The sequence below is a fragment of the Glycine soja genome, chromosome 20 (genome assembly GCF_004193775.1).
Source record: "Glycine soja cultivar W05 chromosome 20, ASM419377v2, whole genome shotgun sequence".
Taxonomy (NCBI): Eukaryota; Viridiplantae; Streptophyta; class Magnoliopsida; order Fabales; family Fabaceae; genus Glycine; species Glycine soja.
In genome coordinates this window covers 23,817,471-23,837,933 of record NC_041021.1, presented here as the reverse complement: position 1 = coordinate 23,837,933, position 20,463 = coordinate 23,817,471, and the positions used below count along the sequence as shown (strand labels likewise).

The following is a 20,463-nucleotide window of genomic DNA, read 5'->3' as shown; positions in this document are numbered from 1 at the left end:
AAGCATAGATAGAAACATTGAACACATGAAAATAACTTCAAATAGATAATAATAATATTTACATCAAGTATTCAGCAGAGATTCCCAACAAAGGATTTTAGCTCTCCAATACAAGGGAGCATCTTTCACAAATAGGAGAAGGGTTTTAGAGAAAATACCATGTTACAAAGCAATGGGGATTCCTCCTCCACCTCTAAAAACCTTGGACATACTCTTTAACCTAGAATCTACCTAAAAGTTAGGGCCTTTTCTTCCTTGTTCGGCTTCTCCTCTGTTCTCTGAACACAATTCGCAGTCTATTCAGACCACTCTAGACCCTTTTTCTCATTCTCCGCAAGTCAGGCTTTAAAAAGGGCTTTCAGTCTATGAAGGCGCGCTTAGCACCATTCTTGCGCTAAGCGCGAGTAAGTCAGATTTGGCTTAGTGCCAATCTCGCACTTAGCGCAAAAGAGACAATCGTCTCGCTTAGCGAGCTGCATACCTGTTGGGCGCATGCTGGCGTGGAAGAATTCTCTTTAGGCTTATCCTCAATCGCTAAGCCACTGTTGTCTCGCTTAGCGGTTTGGTCTTGCTAAGGACATGGTTCAGGCTTAGCGAGACAACAACTTTTGCACCTTCATAATTTTCTCCTTTTTACCAGAAATTGAGGTGAAATTTTCATTAAATTCATAAGGAAGGCTTATACTGAGCACATATGAAAACTAAACTAGAAATATTACAATCCTACCAAAAATAACCATAAATTGGGAGATTTATATAGATTTTGGAAAACTTTTATATACAAAAGTTAGTCTTAAAAGACGACTAACAAACTCCCCCAAATTTACAGTTTTGCTTGCCCTCAAGCAAAGAAAGAACAGTTCACTTGTCCTCAAGTGACAAAATCACAGTGGTTATTCACAAGGATTTTATTCCAAAGAATTCAATCACATGACATGAATGACATACAATGCTTCAATCAACAGCTTCTCACAAGACATGCAACTTTTAAAAGATATGAACATGATTATTAAGAAACACAACTGAAATAAGCTAGTAAGAATGAAAGATATCAAGGAAGGATCATCACCCAAAGCCTCACGGTCACTGTTTCACTCAAGCAACATAAGTTTCAATCTTTGCACTTCATCTCATATCGTACAGTCAAGAACACACAAACTGAATCTGAAGGACTTTACTAGGCTTGTAATCAGGCTGGCTACAAAAAATCATGGTTTTTCTAGGATGCAAAAGCTTAGGTTCCAGGAGAGCATTTATCCTTAGATTAACCATTTCTAGGATGCAAAAGCTTAGGTTCCTTTAAGTACTTAGCTTTTCTTTTTCTCATTTAATAGCACGCACATTTTATTTATGATACTTACAGACAAATATTGTTTTTTTTGTCTACTTATTAATTAGTGTGTGAGCTATTATTTCCTTACCATTTGAAGCTTTCACCCATTGAACTCCCCCAAATTTGGGGCAAATTTGATTTGAACCATAATATCCTTTTTATGAATGATGCTCTCCTACAACCTAAGACAAGGTAGAAGGAGATAAACTGTACAGGCTAAAGGTTCAATCAAACAATCATACTTTCAGTTCAAAATGGGTGCAAAGGATATGTCATTCATTCACAAGGTAAGCTTTTTAGCTAAGTGGCTCATTCAATCAAAGCATGGCCTTCATCCTCTTTAAACTCATGCATTCATTCCATATTCAGAGATTCATGCAAAAACCATTACTTAATGCTAGCCGTTCTCTCACAATTAAAGATCACACTCTCACCGGGTTGTGGCTAATGAGTACCTTCACAATCAAACTGTCAAACTGACTAACATTTTCTCTACCGGTGTTCTACTACGAGAAGTTGGTGGGCTACATGCCCTCTAGCTTTGCAGATCATGTGTTCGCAGGCGAGAAGATAGAGGTAGGCCTGAAAAGGGAAAAATTTGACTATGTCTCCCCTGCCGACACAAGCAATAGAAGGATTGGAGAAGCCAGGGCAAAAAGAAAGGAAGGGGATGCCCATGCCTTCACCTCGACACCTGCTTGGTCGAAGCCTCAGCAAGCCTCACATGGTACTCATCAGTACGCTCAACACCACCCAAGTTTTTTGGCCTACGTCGAAAACTCTTCCAGCTCGACTCCCGTCCAGCCAAGGACGTCTGCACCATCGCAAAGGGCCCCTGCTCAGACTTCGGCTCCGGCACAACCTGGTCCCGCCGATAATGGGAAGGAACCCTCTGGTAAAGAAGCTTTCGAAGTTATCCCCAATCCCAATGTCATATGAGGACCTATTATCATCGCTAATTTCCAACCAGTTGGCAGTGGTAACCCCTAGAAGGATTTACCAGTCTCCCTTCCCAAAGTGGTACAACCCCAACGCGACCTGCGTGTATCATGGGGAACTTTGGGGCATTCGGTCGAGCAATGCATAGACCTCAAGCATAAGGTCTAGAGTTTGATCGAGGCGGGATGGCTGACGTTCCAAGAAGACGGGCCAAATGTAAAGACGAACCCGCTCGCCAACCATGGAGGATCAGCGGTAAATGCAATTGAGGCGTGTAAACTACAAAAGACTAAGCATTTAAAGGACGTAACAACCTATAAGTGGTTTATTTTTGAAGCCCTGCAAGAGGTAGGCGTGATTCCTCTCGGTTGGCATAAGGGGGATCCTTGCTTGATGCATCCGGGTGCACCACATGATATAGAAACATGTTCGGCGGTAGAGGAGCTGTTGCAGTGGATGATAGACCAAGGCCAACTTGAGATCGAAGACAAGGATGAGAAAGAGCAACATGTTTGCATGTAGTCAGTAGACAAGGAAAGTCCCAAGAAGCCCAAGCCTTTGGTGATACATTTCATCAAAAATATGGCTCCCCAAAAGCACTGAGGCCCTTCGACATTGTCAGGTAGTAAACCTATCCCTTCCCCTATAAAAACAGCAAGCCAATCCCGTGGAGGTACGCTCCTCAGAAGTCGAGCAAGAGGAAGGAGGAGGCCACCAACATTGACTCGCTTTCTGCCAAAGTCACCAATATCATCGAACTAAGCGGCGTGACCCGTAGCAGCCGCATCTTTGCGCTATCTGACCTGCTGGTATGACCCACAAACGCCAAAGGAAAAGCAAAAATGGTCGCGGAAGAGACTAATGAAACGAACCCCACCCCAGATGTCGATGTTCCAGCGGGGAGGTTCGCTGAAAGAGGGGAAGGTCTCGGCAGAAAAAATGGTATCCTTGGAGGAGGCCAACGAGTTCCTCCGTATAATCCAATAGAGTGAGTTCAAGATAATCGAGCAAATGGGCAGAAGGTATCCTTGGAGGAGGCCAACGAGTTCCTCCGGAACATTTTGGAAGTTGGGTTGCTTAAGGAGGAAGCAAATGGGCAGCAAGCTCCTCCACGTTTTGTTGAAAAATGGTTTCTGGGGCTTCCGGGACTTCCGTAAAATTTCTGAAAACCTTGGGTAAGCATATTTCACTTAATATTGGTGAAAGGGAAGGGAAAAAAGAGGAAAATCAAATCCAAAACACTTAAGTAAGGATTCCGTAACTTTTCCGTAAAGTACGAAAAGCGGGTGAACTTAGTAATTGGGGTGCGCTCAGAAATCTTCCTCAAGAAGCCTCTGGGTGGCAAGCACCTCCCTTTTTCCCTATTAATAGGGGAGGGGGGCTGTTTCAAAGATGTTCATGACCCCTAGGCTATGCATTTCGGCTATTTTGGGTAAAAAAGCACGTTTCCGTGAAGAAAAATCGAGTCGAAGTGCTTTTGTAATGCTTCCGAGACGTTTCCGTAAGTGATTCTGTTGAAATTCTTCATCGTTCTTCACCGTTCTTCGTTCCCCTTGATTCACAAGCAAGTCTCTTATCCTTGGTTGCGAGAATTTATCCTTTATCAGTTTAACCCCTTAATCCAACCCTAAATTAAATTACTAAGCGAAATTTAACATAAGGCATTCATTATGTGATTAAGCATCACATACACCAATTACTCATAAACGATCATTAAGTATGAACGTAAATTAAGCGCAGAGACAATTAATCAAGCACTAAGCATGCATGAATTAAAAGCACAAATTCAGAGTAATTAGTGAAGAAGAAAAACTGAACAAAATTTAACAGTAATAATAGAACCTCAAAGTGAACTGTGCTTGATCCTCAAGAGAAAACAACACTGGAGATTTAGCCTTCCATTAATCAATAGGGAACGAACTTATAAATTAAAGAATGAAATTTTTTTGCTACTGGAATTGCAAACGAAAACAAATGTCTCAAAGAAAAGCCTAAAACTAAAAAATGAAAATAGGAGAGAGAGCAGAGAGAGGGCCTAAACTAGAACCTTGGTGTTATTATATAATTTTTTTTCCAGCCCCAAAGCTTATAAATCTGTTTTAAATCCAAGCCCATAAATAAAATCAAATCTAATCTAGATAAGATAAGATAAGATAAGATCTAGATGAAATAATATCTAGATGAGATCAGATTTAAATAATATCTAGATATGATAAGATAAGATAAGATCTAATTTTGTAGAATAAAATAGTCTGCCCTCTTCAAGTCCAAGCCCAATTTTGGATTCAAGCCCAATGCTTCATTAATTCCTAAAATTAGATTAAAAACATCAAATTAGCTGAATGGGCCCAAATAATAAAATGGCCTAATTAATTTGACAATTAAGACTAATTAGTAGTTAAAATGGTGCAAAAAGGGTTAAGAAATAGGAGAAAATAATGGCACATCAAAACCCCCCATACTTAGCCTTTTGCACTCTTGGCCAAAATGAAATAAAGAACAAAATCCAAGGATATCAAACAGAGACAGACAAAAACATTTACATATTTCTCAATGAACATCAAGGAATGAAAGGAATGGGTAACATCTAACATGAAGAGATCCAAAGAGTCAAGACATTCGTGAAAATCATCCAAGCAACCCAATCATGGCAAAATAGTAAATCAGCTCGACAATGAAAAGTGGTAAAGCCTCACAAGATATACACTTCATCTCTCAAGTGTCTAGGCTACTGTTTACTCTCAAAGCACCCATGAAAACAAACACCACATAGACTTGGCAAGATTCTAAAATTGACAATCAACCCATAAACACAAGCACATGAGGATCAAAAGGTCGTTTAAAGGATGTAATGGGGCCAAGGACAAGGTAGGGAAAAATATGGAATAAGTAGCTAAATCCCAAAGAAATAGATGAGCAATGGGGACTAAGTGGAAATTAAGCACAAGTAGTAAACCCAAACCCTCTAATATCAACAAAATCAACCAAGGCTCCCAAATCAAGTTCTCATATCAAGACCTTATTTATTCAACTTCACTGCTTTTCTTCTTTTTTTTTTTTTGAATAGTATGAATTTGCAGAATTTGTAGCAACTGAAAATTTTATTTTTTTTATTTTTTTTATTTAACAGTACGAAATCGAAGATTAAAGCAAGAACTAGGCAATGCATGGCAAAAAATTATATCTTCCAATGAAACATACCCCCCCACACTTATTTCCAGCTTATTCCCAAAACAATTCCAAAGCTCCAAAATTCCTTAAGGGTAAGGTGATATCATGGTTTTTCACTTAAGGGTTGTAATGAGCTTCAAAACAAAGAAAGGGGAACATAGGCTCAAAGGGGCTATCAAACGAATTAATTCAAGGTAAGTCCATTTGTCTAGAAGTTTATAAGAACAAAATTGCCTAAATCATTTCCAAATATGCATGCGAATTAGGAAGTATCAACAAGAATCAAGCCAAGGCTATTGTGCAAGCAATCAATGGGGCAAAACACACCAAAAGATTATGATGATGGATGGCTCAAATTCTCACAAAGGTAAACTTATCACTTTCAAATTGAGCTTTCAAAACTATGATGACATGTAGAGGAAAAACAAGGATTTCAAATCACAAAATGTCAAGAGACTTTTATTTTTAGAACAATTACCCATTTCTTGAACATATCCTATAATTCAAAGAAAAATATGCAAAGTTGTACATGCAAACAGAATTGACCTAAAATATTAAACTAGAAACCCAACAAAACTAACAAATTTAACACAAAAAAAAACTAACAAAACTAGCAAAACCAAAACCAAAGAACACTCCCCCCATACTTAAACAACACATTGTCCTCAATGTAGCACAATTAAAAGATTAAAAGCAATTAAACCATCAAATAGAATCGGACAAATGTAATAAAAGAAAAGGAGGAGATAGGAAAAGAAAAATTCCCTAAGTCATGGTGGAAAAGAAGTAAGCTGAAGTAAGGAGATCCTTTGAGCAAGGACAACCCCCAATGTGTAATTGGATGCATCGCACATTAGCTCAAATGGGGTTGTCCAATCAGGTGCCTCCTTTTGCAACAAGTTGGATAGTGGAAGGGCTACTTTGCTAAAATCTCTTATAAAGCGCCTGTAGAATCCTGCATGACCAAGAAAAGATCGCACCTCTCGCACGCAAGAGGGGTAAGGCAATTGTGAAATAACAGAAATTTTTGCAAGATCTTCTTCAATGCCCTTATTGAAAATAATATGGCCTAAAACTATACCTTGCTCAACCATAAAATGACATTTTTCAAAATTTAGAACAAGGTTAGTTTCAGTGCATCTATTCAAAACCTTTTCCAGACTATCCAAACAAACATCAAAAGAGGATCCATACACAGTGAAATCATCCATAAACACCTCTATGCAATTTTCTAAAAAATCACTAAAAATACTAATCATGCACCGCTGGAAAGTACCAGGGGCATTGCACAGGCCGAAAGGCATCCTCCTATAGGCAAAAGTGTTGAAGGGGCAGGTGAATATGGTCTTTTCCTGATCCTTAGGAACAATAGTGATTTGCATATAACCAGAAAAACCATCAAGGAAACAATAGTGAGATTTACCTGCCAGGCGTTCAAGCATCTGGTCAATGAATGGTAGTGGAAAATGGTCCTTTTTGGTAACCTGGTTCAGCCTCCTATAGTCGATGCATACTCTCAAACTGTTCTGCACCCGAGTAGCAATCAACTCATCCTTCTCATTTTTTATCACGTGAGGCCGGCTTTCTTCGGAGCTACCTGGACGGGACTCACCCATTGGCTGTCGGAGATAGGATAAATGATTCCAGCTTGCAAAAACTTGGTTACCTCCTTCTTCACTACATCAAGAATCACCGGGTTGAGTCTTCTCTGTGGCTGTCTTACTGGTTTAGCCCCATCTTCTAAATTTATTCAATGCATACATATGGATGGGCTAATACCTGGAATGTCCGCCAGGGTCCAGCCTATAGCCTTCTTATGCTTCTTGAGAACTGATAACAGCTTCTCCTCTTGCTCATCAGTAAGGGAGGCAGATATAATTACTGGAAAACTTTTGCTATCATCCAAGTAAGCATATGTTAAATTTGATGGCAGAGGCTTCAATTTTGGTGTGGGCGGCTGGATAATTGTAGAAAGAGATGGTTTCTCAACCTGTACCTTATAAAGAAAGTCAGAGGTATGTGTACTTCCTAAAACATGGTTAGTTCCATCTGACTCTATAAAATCAATCTCAAGAGGTAAAACATCACCAGACATGTAATCAATATAAAATTCAGATTCACTCTCAGCATCAAATTCAGATATATGATCAAGTACAAATTCAGATTCAATGCATGAAGAGTGACAGACATGCAGATTAGAATGAAGATTAGTCATGTATTCATCAAAAATATGGTCAATTTTTTCAACACGAAATATAGAAAGATCTTCAGATGGGTGTTTCATAGCATCAAGAATATTAAAATGAACAGTTATATCACCAAACTCCGTAGATAGTGTGCCTGCATATACATCTATCTTAGTTCTAGCAATTTTCATAAAAGGTCTGCCTAGAATGATGGGAACTGATCCTTTAGAAAATCCCTCCTCCATATTTAAAATATAAAAATCAACAAGGAAAATCAGTTCACCAACTCTAACTAAGACATCCTCTATGAAACCAGTAGGATAGGCAACACTTCTATTAGCTAAATGAATTACCACATCAGTTGACTGCAAGGGACCAAGAGATGGAGAATTAGAAATAGACAGAGGCATCACACTAACAGAAGCTCCTAAATCTAGCATGACATTGCCAAACTTATTGTTCCCTATAATAGAAGGTATGCTGAATGTACCTGGATCTTTACATTTTTCAGGGATTTGGGGAACAGATTTACCAATCAACTCGGAGACATTTCTGCCCATACTAATTCTTTCACTTCCTTTAAGCTTTCACTTATTAGTGCACAACTCCTTCAAGAATTTAGCATATCTTAGAATTTGCTTTATTGCATCCAGCAGAGGTATGTTTACCTCTACTTTTCTAAATGTTTCCAAGATCTTCTTCTCTGCCTCTTCCATTTTTTTGTTGGAAATTGCTCTTGGAGGGAATGGAAGAGGGATATGCTGCTTCTCTTTAGATTCACCTGCATAGAAATTGTTAGGTAACTTACTCTTTAAATTTTTGTCATCATCTTTTTCTGAAGTAGAGTGAGGTTGGGCAGGTTCATTGGCGGATGAGAAAGATGCTACTGGTTGAGGTCCTTGACACTGCTTTCCTGACCTCAATGTAATGGTGGAGGAACGTATGGTCTACTTGGGCCAACAACATTTTGAAAATAAGGTTGTTGTTGTTGTTGCTGCTGCTGCTGTTGTTAAGGATTCGACCATCTATGGTTGGGATGATTCCTCCTCCCGGGATTGTACCTGTTGCTGGAGAGGTCATAATTGTTCTGTTGTGGCTGATTTTGCTGCTGAGGTTGAGGAGGTTTGTTGTAGATGTTTGCAGCATAAGCTTCAGGCTGTTCAATTGCTTCAGATTGTTGCACAGAAGGGCAAAGGTCTGTGTGGTGGTCGACAGAGGAGCATAAACCACAGAGTCTGGCGACAGGTGTAGATTTTTTATTCATGGCCAGTTGGGTTACCAGGTTAACCAAGGCATCTAGTTTACCTTCAAGCTTCTTAGTCTCACCTGATGAAGATGACTTGTGGCTACTTCATGCACTCCTCTAATGACAATAGCATCACTTCTGGCACTAAATTGTTGGGAGTAGGAAGCCATCTTCTCAATTAAATTTCTGGCTTCAGCAGGGGTCATGTCTCCAAGGGCTCCACCACTAGCAGCATTTATCATACTTCTCTCCATGTTGCTGAGTCCTTCATAAAAATATTGCAGAAGAAGCTACTCTAAAATCTAGTGGTGAGGGCAACTGGCACATAGTTTCTTAAATCTCTCCCAGTATTCATATAAGCTCTCTCCACTGAGTTGTCTAATACCTGAAATATCCTTTCTGATGGTCGTGGTCCTGGAAGCAGGGAAATTTTTTTCTAAGAATACTCTCTTGAGGTCATCCCAGCTCATGATGGACCTTGGAGCAAAGTAATATAGCCAATCCTTTGCCACTCCCTCTAAAGAATGTGGAAAGGTATTCAGAAATATGTGATCCTCCTGGACATCTGGTGGTTTCATGGTGGAGCAGACAATATGGAATTCTTTCAGATGCTTGTATGGGTCTTCACCTGCAAGGCCATGAAACTTTGGAAGCAAATGGATCAGTCCAGTTTTAAGAACATACGGGACATCCTCATTAGGGTATTGGATGCACAAGCTTTTGTAGGTGAAATCAGGTGTAGCCATTTCCCTTAGAGTCCTCTCACGGGGTGGAGGTTGTGCCATGTTCTCAGAATGTTCAAAATTATAATGCTCAAAATCACCAATAACAGAATGCTCAGGATGCTCAAAAGGTACTAAATGTTGTCTAACTAATCTATGAAATGTCCTATCTATCTCAGGATTAGAGGGTTGTAAGTCAGATGGATTGCCTCTAGTCATACACTACATTCAGCATGTAAAACTAGTTGCCTTCTTATGCAAGTAACAGTGTAGGTTTGAACTACTGCTACCATTAAATGATGTCCAAATGACTTGAAATTTTCTGAGCAACCTTATAAAATGATGAGAAGATAGCACAAAAAATTTCAAATGAAAATTCGAAGTCTAACTATATAAGCTAAAAATGATAAGTTAAGAAAAATAAGAGAATAATACTTGGAAAATAAAAAAACTTTTGACAGAATTGCAATTTTTGGAAGAAGGAAACCTCAGCTGGCCTACGGCGCCAAATTTTTGGAAAATAAAATACTTTTGACAAGAATTAAACACGAACACAAGAATTAAACACTAACATGACACTAGCTATTATGAATCTTTGGACACTACTCCCCGGCAGCGACGCCAAATTTGATCGAGGCCGTACCCGAATCAAATAAATATTAAAATGCAGTAACTAGGAAGTGATCCTAGGTCGTTTCCCAATGAGCAATGATAAACCAAATGTTCTTAACAGATAGTGGGAAATAGTAACAAATTGGGGGGGGGGGGGGGGGGGTCTTCGCTTTTGTAAATAAAACAGCGAGTAAAATTTAATTAGAAAATATCAAAATTAAAATACGTTGCTTCCCCTTGATTCACAAGCAAGTCTCTTATCCTAGGTTGCGAGAATTTATCCTTTATCAATTTAACCACTTAATCCAACCCTAAATTAAATTACTAAGCGAAATTCAACATAAGGCATTCATTATGTGATTAAGCATCGCATACACCAATTACACATAAACGATCATTAAGCATGAACGTAAATTAAGCACAGAGACAATTAATCAAGCACTAAGCATGCATGAATTAAAAGCAACAAATTCAAAGTAATTAGTGAAGAGGCAAAACTGAACAGAATTTAACAGTAATAATGAAACCTCAAAGAGAACTGTGTTTGATCCTCAAGAGAAAACAATGCTGGAGATTTAGTCTTCCATTAATCAATAGGGAACAAACTTATAAATTAAAGAACGAAATTTTATTGCTATTGGAATTGCAAACGAAAACAAATGTCTCAAAGAAAAGCCTAAAACTAAAAAACGAAAATAAGAGAGAGAGCAGAGAGAGGGCCTAAACTAGAACCTTGGTGCTGTTATATAGTTTTTTTTTCCAGCCCCAAAGTTTACAAATTTGTTTTAAATCCAAGCCCATAAATAAAATAAAATTAAATAAAATCTAGATAAGATAAGATCTTGATGAAATAATATCTAGATGAGATCAAATTTAAATAATATCTAGATATGATAAGATAAGATAAGATCTAATTTTGTAGAATAAAATAGTCTGCCCTCTTCAAGTCCAAGCCCAATTTTGGATTCAAGCCCAAGCCCAATTCTGGATTCAAGCCCAATGCTTCATTAATTCCTTCAATTAGATTAAAATCATCAAATTAGCTTAATGGGCCCAAATAATAAAACTGCCTAATTAATTTGACAATTAAGACTAATCAGTACTTAAAATGGTGCAAAAAGCGTTAAGAAATAGGAGAAAATAATGGCACATCACACTGTTAAAATGAAATCCAACCGATCGTTCACGCTGTAACCTCGGTTAAATAAAAAAGGCAAAATAATAATAAAGTAATCAAAATATCTTGAAAAAAAATAATAATAAAATAATCAAAATATCTTTGAATAAAATAATCCAAAAATCAATCGGACATTTTTCTTTGGAAGTTTCCTTGAATGAATTAACTAATAACCAAAGTGAAACTAAGGCTAAAATCAACTCACAAATCAAGCTTTGTCCGCTAATGTCACTTAAAACCGTTTTAAGGTCCAACGCCTTAAACGGTCCTCTTTACTTTTATCAGTTAACATGGACCATTCAAAAGCATAAAATCAACACATAACTTTATCACTTTTGCAAGAACTACGTAGGCCTAATTTCCTCATTGAAATTGAGGATACCTAGGAGCAAAAGCCCCGCTTTTGTCGACCACCCCAAGAGATTGTTAATGGTCCAACGCCTTAACGTTTCTCTCCTTTCAAAAACCAAGAGATCGTTAATGGTCTAACGCCTTAACGTTTCTCCCCTTTCAAAAACCAAGAGATCGTTAATGGTCCAATGCCTTAACATTTCTCTCCTTTCCCAAAATCAAAAGATCATTTAATGGTCCAACGCCTTAAACGACTTTTGTTCGGTGAAAATATATCTTGCGAAAAAAGATAAAAACAACTTAACCAACGTTTAGTTCTCAAAGAACTACATAGGTTTGATTTCCTCATCACAATTGAGGAATACGTAGGAGCGAGGGAAACACCCCTGTCAACCCCAAAAAGATAAAAAATACAAAAAACACAAAAAGCATAAAAACACAAAAAGACATAAAAAAGGGAAAATAAAACATTTTGAAGTCATATTTGCACACTTGATCAAAGGTTGTCGTCCTTTGTGACGGACACGTGGGGTGCTAATACCTTCCCCGTGCGTAAAAACAACTCCCGAACCTTTAACGATTAAAGTTCGTAGACCACACCTTTCTGGTTTTTTCGACGTTTTCCTCGAATAAACGTTGGTGGCAACTCCGTGCATTTTCCTTTCTTGGAAGACGCACCCGTGAGCCCTCGCGTCGCCCTCCCGCCGAAGGGTAGGTTGCGACAAGTTCTGAGCCTCACCGAGCATTGCTACTTAAAGTATTGAACGAGGCCTATGTGGCCCAAGATATCTCCATAGAAGGCTTTAAAGGGATTGTCAACAAGATTACAGCCAATAACTACCTTACCTTCACTGGGGAGGAGATTCCCATCGAGGGACGAGGACATAATAGGGCTCTACATGTATTACTCAAATGCATGGATCACATCATGGCCAAAGTACTCATTGACAATGGCTCCAGCCTAAAAGTAATGCCTAAAAGCACATTGGAGAAACTGCCATTCAATGCCTTCCACCTGAAACCAAGCTCCAAGGTAGTCTGGGCTTTTGACGGAAGTCGCTAGAAAGTAAGAGGGGAGACTGATCTCCAAGTTCAGATATGACCACACAACTGTCAGGTTACTTTTCAAGTATTGCATATTAACCTAGCCTACATTTACTTGTTGGGCTGACCATGGATTCACTCGGTGGGAGTCATCCCCTTAACGCTCCACCAAAGGCTGAAATTCATGGTGGAGGGGCACTTAGTCATTGCTTCGGGGGAGGAGGATGTTCTGGTAAGCTGCCCCTCTTCTATGCCATATGTGGAGGCCACAGAAGAGTCCATGGAAACGACTTTCCAGTCCTTTGAGGTGGTAAGCAACACTTCCGTAGAATCCCTCCCGATGCAGCCTTGCATGACTGGCGCGACAATAATGGCGACTCGTGTGATGATAGGGCATGGCTGTGAGCCCGAAATGGGCTTGGGAAAGAATAATGACGGCATGGCCTGCTTAGTGGACATCAAGGAAAACTGCGGAAAGTTTGTGCTAGGCTATAAGCCTGTGCGGATTGATGTGAGAATAAGCATCCTAGAATGGAGGAACAGGGGCGTGGGCCCGCAATTAAGGACACAAGTGAGGGAGGACCCTCCTTGTCATTTCAGTAAAAGCTTCGTGAGTGCGGGCTTGGGACATGAAGAGCAAGTCGCCGTGATACACAACAAAGCCCCTCAAGAACGTTCAGACTGGGTGCGGCCATGCCTTCCTGGTTTTCAATTGGTAATTTGGCAAGTTGTGGAACGACCCAAAGTTTCCATGGCAGGCACAATGTAATGCTTTAGCTTCAACCCTACAGCTAGGCCTAGGCTTTAGGGTTCTTTCCTTGTTAAGGCGTTATGTCTTTTGCTATTAAAGAATATAATATAAAGATCTTTCCTTCATCTGTTCTAGTGCCTTCACCCATTCTCATTCATCTGCAGGTTTATTTCTATTGCGTTTAAACAATACAGATCCGATGACGAGTCCTGTAAAGGTACTAATACCGAGGACCCTGCCGTCGATTTAGAATGAGAAGCGAATTGGCCTGAGGTTGAAGAAGACGAAGGTATGGAATTTCCCCCTGAGCTAGAAAGGATGGTCGCTCAGGAAGACCGAGAGATGAAGCCACACCAAGAAGAAACGGAAGTTGTAAACTTAGGTGTTGGTAATGAGAAGAAAGAGGTAAATATGGGTATGGGCATGACCACACAAATCCGAGATGAATTGGAAGTCTTGCTGCGAAACTACCAAGACATCTTCGCTTGGTCATACCAAGATATGCCTGGTTTGAACCCCGACATTGTGCAACATCGCTTACCTCTAAAACTCGGGTGTTCCCCGGTGAAGCAAAAGTTGCAGAGGATGAAGCCAGATATGTCCCTAAAAATTAAAGAGGAAGTGAAAAAGCAGTTCGACGCTGGCTTCTTGGCAGTGGCTCCATACTCAGAATCGGTGGCCAACATTGTGCCAGTCCTTAAGAAAGATGGGAAGGTATGAATATCTGTGGACTATCGGGACCTATGTTGGACCTTGTGGCCTCAATAATCTTAAGAGGGATAGGCTTAGAATGCAGAAGAAGCAACAACAATCAATTTAATAATGTTCTATAAAAATGCAAGGCAAAATTGATTGAAATAACATAAATGAGATAAGGGAAGAGAGAATGCAAACACAGTTTTATACTGGTTCGGCCACAACCCGTGCCTACGTCCAGTACTCAAGCAACCCACTTGAGATTTCCACTATCTTTGTAAAATCCATTACAAAGTCTGAACCACACAGGGACAACCCATCCCTTGTGTTCAGGAATCTTTTACAACAAGAGACTCACAGTCTCTTAACCAATCTCATTGAATAAGAAGAATGGAAGAAGAATTCTCTCTTCTAGAGAAGAATATTACAATAAAGATCATGTAAGAATCCTTATAGATTTTGCAAGTGTTTGGCCAAGGATTTCTTTTGAGAGAGCATTTGACAATGAAGTTCTTTTGGAATCTCTCTCATTGTCTTTTGAGAGGATAAGACATTTTTGCCAAGCAAAACTCTCTGCATAAAATTCGTGCCCAAGTCACCTATTTATAGGCCTTTGATGGCCATTCACAAATCTAATGAAAAGATGTGACTGCTGGCGATATTCCTTGAAAATCCTCTCTGGTAATCGATTACAGAATTAGTGTAATCGATTACACAGTTGTTTTTCTTGAACAGTTGTGACCCTTCATTTAAAATTTGAATTCCCAACATTCAGAGTCTCTGGTAATCGATTACATATGATGTGTAATCGATTACACACTTTCAAACCATTGGTAATCGATTACATGTGCCTTGAATGACTTGAAACCTTTCATTGTGAGGCAAGGCTTGATCTTGAAGAAATCTTGAATCAAGGATTTGTTTTTTGAAACAATCTTGTATTAATCTTGAAGCAAAATGAGCCTTGTTTAATTCTTCTTTTGACATCATCAAAATCATGTATACATACATTCACAACCTAAACCGAGTCAGTCCCAAAGATAACTTTCCTTTGCCACATATTGATGTCCTTGTGGATAACACAACCAATTTTGCTTTGTTTTCCTTCATGGACAGATTCTCGGGTTACAACCAAATAAAGATGGCACCAGAGGACATGGAGAAGACTATGTTCGTCACCTTGTGGGAAACGTTCTGTTATAAGGTGATATCATTTTGACTCAAGAACACTGGGGTAACCTATCAGTGGGCCATGGTGGCATTTTTCCACGACATGATGCATAAGGAAATTGATGTCTACGTGGATGATATGATTGACAAATCTAGAACAGAGGGGGAACACCTCATCAACTTGCGAAAGTTGTTTGAACGGCTGCGTAAGTACCAACTAAGATTGAACCCCGCCAAGTTCACTTTCAGGGTCAAGTCAGGAAAGTTACTCGGCTTCGTTGTATGTCAAAGAGGGATAGAAGTGGCTCCCGACAAGTTGAAATCCATCCTTGACATGTGTGAGCCGCGAATGAAGAAGCAGGTCCAAGGTTTCTTGGGGCGTTTAAACTACATAGCAAGGTTCATATCACAGCTCATCGCTACCTGTGAGCCACTCTTCAAACTCTTGTGCAAGAACCAGTCTGTTCGCTAGAATGATGACTGTCAAAAGGCATTTTGAAGGATCAAACAATGCCTTATGAATCCTCTTGTGCTTATGTCGCCAGTACATGGGAGGCCTTTTATCTTATACATGATGGTGTTGGATGAGTTGATGGGATGCATGCTGGGGTAGCACGATGATTCCGAAAAAAGAGAACGGGCTGTCTATTACTTTAGCAAAAAGTTCACAGCCTGTGAGATGAACTACTCTCTACTGGAAAGGACATGTTGTGCCTTGGTATGGGCATCCCATCATCTAAGGCAGCATATGTTGAGCTGTACCACTTGACTGGTATCCAAGATGGACCCAGTCAAGTGCATTTTTAAGAAGCCCGCTCTTACAGGGCGGATCGCTCGGTAGCAAGTTTTACTATCTAAGTTTGACATCATCTATGTAACCCAAAAGGCGATAAAAGGAAGCGCCTTGGCAGACTATTTGGCTCAGCAGCCTCTCAATGACTACCAGCCCATGCATCCGGAGTTTCCAGATGAAGACATCATGGCCTTGTTCGAAGAGAAGTTAGAGGATAAGGACATGGATAAGTGGATTGTGTGGTTCGACGACGCCTCCAACGCCCTAGGCCATGGGGTTGGGGCGGTTTTGGTCTCTCCAGATAATCAATGCATTCCCTTCTCGGCCAGATTGGGTTTCGATTGCATAAACAACATGGCTGAATACGAGGCATGCACCCTCGGGATCCAAGCGGCAATTGGATTCAATGTCAAGTTGCTCAAAGTGTATGGAGACTCAGCCTTGTTGATTCACCAGCTGAGGGGAGAATGGGAGACTAGGGATCATAAGCTGATACCCTATCAGACTTACATCAAGAAGTTGGTTGAGTTCTTCAATGATGTCTCTTTCCACCACGTTCCCAGAGAGGAGAATTAAATGGCCGATGCGCTCGCCACTCTAGCATCCATGTTTCAGCTGACTCCGAACGGAGACTTGCCATACATCGAGTTCAGATGTCGTGGCAAGCCCGCACATTGTTGTTTGATAGAAGAGGAACAAGATGGTAAACCTTGGTACTTCGACATTAAGCGATACATTGAAAACAAGGAGTACCCACAAGAGGCTTCCGACAATGACAAGAGAGCATTAAGAAGGTTGGCAGTTGATTTCTTCTTGAGTGGAAGCATTCTATACAAAAGAAACCATGACATGGTTTTACTCTGATAAGTGGATGCCAGGGAGGCTGAACAGATGCTAGTAGAAGTCCACGAAGGTTCCTTTGGGACACATGCCAATGGGCATTCTCTGGCCCGAAAGATTCTGAGGGTGGGATATTACTGGCTCACCATGGAGAGCGACTATTGCATCCATGTTAGGAAATGCCACAGGTGCCAGACATTCGCGGACAATGTCAATGCTCCACCTATGCCTTTGAATATTATGGAAGCACCGTGGCCCTTCTCCATGTGGGGAATAGATGTGATCGGGGCCATTAAGCCCAAGGCTTAGAGCGGGCATGGCTTAATCCTTGTTGCGATCGACTACTTCATTAAAAAGGAAATAATATGCCGGTATGGACTGCCTAGGAAGATTATCACAACAATACCACCAATCTGAATAACAAGATGATGAAGGAATTGTGCGAGGACTTCAAGATCCAACACCATAATTCCATGCCTTATAGGCCCAAGATGAATGGGGAAGTTGAGGCGGCCAACAAGAACATCAAGAAGATTATTCAGAAGATGGCCGTGTCATATAAGGATTGGCACAAGTTTCTCCTTGTCGCGCTACATGGTTATCGAACCTTAGTACGCATATCAATAGGGGCAACGCCGTTTTCATTGGTGTACGGAATGGAAGTTGTATTGTTGTTTGAGGTAGAAGTTCCTTCTTTGAGGATCCTGGCAGAGTCCGGGTTGAAAGAGTCAGAGTGGGCTCAAGCACACTTTGATCAGCTCAATCTTATAGAACGTAAGCGTCTGGCAGCTTAGAGCCATGGGCGTCTGTACCAAAGACGGGTGTTTCCTTCCGGCAAGTGCACCGGATCGCGCAAGTAGTATAAAACGGTAAGAACCAAGTATCGAACTCTCGAGGAACTTGTGTTACTTGGTAAAGCTATTTCAGTGAATAGGTGTCTAGTATAAAAAGAGATATGTTTACTATGAACAGCTGTGTAAACTAACTATTAAAAGGAAAATCACATGAGTAATGATGTGTAAAGACAGATAGACGACACGTTGGTCTTCCTAATAGGTACCTGATGTTAAATGTGTATTCTCTACTTAATAATGCTTATGTGTTCTATGGTGTCTCCTGAAATGCTAAACCCCGATTCCTCATGATAGTCTACCCTAATCCTGATCAAGCATCATCCGCAAATTCCTCTTGTTGGACTAAACTCTGCCAGGACCACATGAAGACAAACATACAACAACTAGGTTACCGTACCCCGATCCCTCGTGATAATATGACAAACTAGCCCCATCCTATCAAGTTCTAAGAATCGTACCAGTTTCCATTGTTGAATGATCCTAAAAACACATGCATCTACCTGATCAAGGCAAAAGCATGGTAGAATGAAGTTCTTAAAGCATAGTGAACACACAAAACATCATTAAATAGATAAAAAAGATATTTACATCAAGTACCTGCAAGGAAGATCCAACAGAGGATTTAGCTGTCCATAACTGGGAAGCTTCCTTTACAACAAAGAGAAGAGAAAGAAGAAATATTGCAGAAATACAAGTAGTGGGGATGTCTCCTCCACCTCTAGGACCTCATAATCACTCACAAACTCATCTCAAGCTCTCAGGACGGCTTCCTCTTCAAGCTCTGGTCTCTATAGATCTTCACACAACAAAATCTCTCAAACTCTCTGGAACTTGGACCTTTCTCTCTCTAGAACTCTCTAGACATGTAGAAGCTTGAAGAAAAGGCTAAACTCCCTTCCAAAATCTGATTTTAGGCTTAAATAAGTGGCTTTGTTCGTGCTCATGTGCGTAGCATAATTCTAAACCGCTTAGCACGCATTAGTGAATTTCCGCTTAGTGCGGCTTTTCTCGCTCAGCGGATGGACTGAAGCGGTGTGCTTAGTGAGATGACCCTTCACTCAGCGAACATGCATAGCTTATCCTTATTCCAGATTCTTCCTCGCGCTTAGCCGAGGATTCTTGCGCTCAGCGGATGGCTCGCTAAGCCAGCAGATTGGCTTAGCGAGAGGGTGAAAATCAGCACTTCAAAACTTGCCTAATTAACCTAAAATTGAGAGAAAATGATTATTAAACACACAAAATGGAAGTACTAAGTATTTATTACCTATCTTTAACAAAAAGTAATTACAACACTACAAAATAACCATAAATTGGAGGAGTTTGATACAATTTACACAGGTTTTATACACAAAAAGTTAGTCGTATTCACTGACTAACAACTCCCCCAAATTTACAATTTTGCTTGTCCTCAAGCAAATAAAGAACGGTTCACTGGTCCCCAAGTGACAATAATATGCAGTGACTATGTACGAAGGTGTACACAACAAAAGTTAATAATTGCATGATAAGAGAATGAAGCAAAATGCCCTCATCACTTGTCTATTACAAGGCATGCAGTTATCCAAAGAGAAGAATAAAATGTAACCTGTACAATTAGATGAAGTTAGGCATAAGACAGATATCAAGGAAAGTAGCTTAAACCACAGTCTCACGACCACTGTTTCACTCACGCATAAGTGTTTAAGTTATTCATTAATAACAACTAGTAGGAGGTCCAATCTTTGCACTTCATCTCATGCCATAATGTCAAAAATGTATAAACAAAATGAAAAGGACTTTCCCAGGCTTGTAGTGAGGCTTGGCTACAAAAATTCATTGGTTTTTCTAGGATTCAAAGGCTTCGATTCTAAGAGAGCACAAATCCTAGACTTATCCAAGTGATCTTTTTAATACAATTAGCTTGCTCACTAGCTTTTCACTTTCATTTGCTTTTGACCTTATTACATCAGCTCACATTTTCTTTGATTGCTTTTTTTTAACACACAACTTATTTGTTGTGTGTGCTAATGCTTTATCTCTTTCTTTGCATCCCAATTAGTTCCACTCCCCTAAATTTGGGGTAAATTTGCCTTGAACCATATGCTCTCCTAGAATCTAAACAAGATATCTGGAGATAATCATTTAGGTTCAGGGTTCAATTATTGACAACATCATTCAGCTCACCAAGGGTGCAAATGATACAAATATAATTCAAGGTAAGTTTTTTGGTCAAAAGGCTTGTATATGCACAATCATGGCCTTCATCATGTCCTTATTTATACATTTCATTCTAAAATTCAGAGATTGATGCAAAGATTATTACTCACAGCTAGTCGTTCATTCACAGTTTAAGATCACACTCTCACCGGTTTTGGTTCAAGCTTTTCTTTCTCAATCAATCTGTCTACTGACAAAAAATTCTAATTGCAAGTTCACATTCTTGTTCTTTCTTTGTCTAACATACACACTTGCTCAAACTCATGAAAAGAAACACAAACTCCATCACACTCATACATTCAATTCAAAATCAAATCACACACCAATTTTCACAAAAAGATAAAAGTGTTTCACTGCCATATCATCAAAATCAAGTCAAACT

At 39.8% G+C, this 20,463-nt stretch overlaps 1 non-coding gene across 1 annotated transcript; it reads left to right on the top strand.

Moving 5' to 3' along the window:
* Window positions 1–9,175: 9,175 nt before the first annotated feature.
* LOC114403994 lies at window positions 9,176–9,282 on the top strand. Its single transcript, XR_003664757.1, has one exon. It is a non-coding gene; the product is annotated as a small nucleolar RNA R71 (small nucleolar RNA).
* Window positions 9,283–20,463: the final 11,181 nt, after the last annotated feature.